Source organism: Olea europaea, unplaced genomic scaffold (genome assembly GCF_002742605.1).
Source record: "Olea europaea var. sylvestris unplaced genomic scaffold, O_europaea_v1 scaffold16052, whole genome shotgun sequence".
Classification (NCBI taxonomy): Eukaryota; Viridiplantae; Streptophyta; class Magnoliopsida; order Lamiales; family Oleaceae; genus Olea; species Olea europaea.
The window spans coordinates 1-2,473 of NW_019233684.1; the positions used below are offsets into that span (position 1 = coordinate 1).

The 2,473-nt window shown below is 34.3% G+C and overlaps 1 pseudogene; it reads left to right on the plus strand.

Annotated features, from left to right (window-relative positions):
* The first annotated feature begins 709 nt into the window (after nucleotides 1–709).
* LOC111377101 lies at nucleotides 710–2,434 on the plus strand (annotated as a pseudogene).
* The last annotated feature ends 39 nt before the right edge of the window (nucleotides 2,435–2,473 follow it).

Here is a 2,473-nt window from a genome sequence, read left to right on the forward strand (position 1 = left end):
TTGTAAGTTATAAAAATGGCCTAAACTTAGCTAGATTATTTTTGACACAATTTTAATTCAAATACGTGTGCATTACGACGTTTAAGCATATACATGCTGTGCTGACGCATCATCATGTATATAATTCATATGGAAGGCATTTCGAAAACGCCCCGCTTGTATATGAGTGCATTTTAGAACACTAATTACAGCTAGTCGCTATTATATATTCACTCTATCCCATAAAGACAAAAAAATTTTATTTTCACACGGAGTAAGAAACATGTAATTAGTGTAGTTGAATATATATTTTTTATTGTAACATCTCCATACATTAAATAATTGTTTAAATATGAATAGTTCATATTTATTGATAAAGCATATTAAAATGGGACATATTAGAAAACTAAAAAATAAATTATATATCATTTACAGGAAATTGACATAGAACATACCAAGAAGGAAAGCATATTTATCTTTATGAGATGAAATAAGTATATTATAAACCTTTTATAAATTTTTCAAACGGAAGCTTAAATTTTTCTATAGAAAAAATTTTGTACTTTTAAAAAATTTTAAATAATTTTTAAGTAAGTTTTTTCCCTCGCTAACTTTTGTCCTTCGTGGACAATTTCCTCCAACTGTAACGTTGCCTTGCAAGCCAAAGATTTGTGGAAATAAATTACAATGGCCCACATAATCTTCACTCCCATTCTTGATTCATCTTTGTGGCTGCAGTTGCAGTCAGATCACATCAACTAACGGTGATGAACATCACTCCTTCCCAATTTCTCATCGCACACTCTTCCAAAAATCAATTTGCACACTGTAAGCGGTGGCAGGAGGCTAAACGGTGATGGCTCTAAGAGATTCAGCCCCCGTAAGACCGCCCATTCTTCCACCATCTCCGCCAACCAACAAGGCATTTTCTTGTTCTAAATTCACACCAAAATATTTGTCTCACTCAGCTAAATCTACTCTGCCACCATTTGTTCTCTTCACAGTTCCTCGTGAGGCCAAAGCTCTTGCCATTTCCAAAGAACAAATTGTCTCTTCTCTCGACTAGGTATAGTGTTAACCATCTCATTTGAAGGTTTAAGCTCATAAAAACTAGCCACGCATATTCATTTTTAAATTGTGTCTGCAAGATGCCCAATAGTATTAATCATCTCGTCTACAAGTTTAAGCTTATAGTAAGATTTAATTTTTGATCGAATATCTATATGAACAAAATTTTTCATAAATGCGTTGCGAATAAACTTTATATTTTGTTTTCTTATATCTTCAACTTTTGCTTGCGTTTTACTAGCTTTATTTGGGATAAATAATGATGAATTAGCGATTAATTTCTTTATGTTTGTCAAATTTTGTTTTTAAAAGGATAAAAGTGTGTATTTTTGTTTTCTGTGCTGCTTCTAAATTTTAGAGATGGATTGTTGATTGGCATTTTCTAAAATTTTATTTGAAACCCACTTCTTGGATTTTCTTGTTTTACTGTTTTTGCCGGTAAATTGAAGTTATCTTCCATTGGTTCCACATAGTTCTTGAGAAATTATTTGTGCATATTCCTTGTTGATATCACTCAAAAAAAGCACCACGAATATCGATCTCAGTTTGGCGCTCACGATCCTTCACTTTCCAATTTGAAGGGCTGCTGTTATTGATCTGCAAAAAGGAGATGAAAATGTGCTCTATCCCCCTCGATCGAGTTAGAAAGAGAGGGGATGTATATGATTGTCTTTAAGATGGAAATAAATTGTCAAACCTTTTTTTTGACTTTGAGTATTTTCCATAAAACTTAAGGGCGATTTACTGTAGTAAGAGTGAGTTTAGCGATCAATCGATTTTGGGACTTGGGATAAGATGAGGACCTAATTCCATTAATTAAACTCAATAACAGGAAGGAATTTCTATTGCTGGTATATTTTTGGTGTTGTCACTTGTATATTATGTAAATTTACTGTATTTTCAGGTGGAGTCGACTATCAATCAAGTTCAAGAGGTAGATCCAATGTATTCGGTGTTGCAGGGCAGGTAATTGGAGGTGTTTTGGAAACTGTGAAACCAGGGATCAATGTGGCATTGCCTATTCTAAAGCAAGCTGGAGAACAGGCTGTAAAGATTGCATCTCCTGTGGTTTCCGAGGTCTCTAAGAAAGCCCAAGAGACAAAGCTGAGTTCTGGTATTGACACACAGCCTGTAATAAGTGCTGCTAAGGTACATGAATATTACTTGCCTATTCTAAAGCAAGCCGGAGAACAGGCTGTAAAGATTGCATCTCCTGTGGTTTCCGAGGTCTCTAAGAAAGCCCAAGAGACAATGCTGAGTTCTGGTATTGACACACAGCCTGTAATAAGTGCTGCTAAGGTACATGAATATTACTTGAAGAAATGTTGTGTGCTTGATAGAAATTATGAATTGGATATAGCACACTGAAGGAACAATATTATTAAACTACTTTATCTAAAAGTTTAACCTATTAGAGAGGAACACG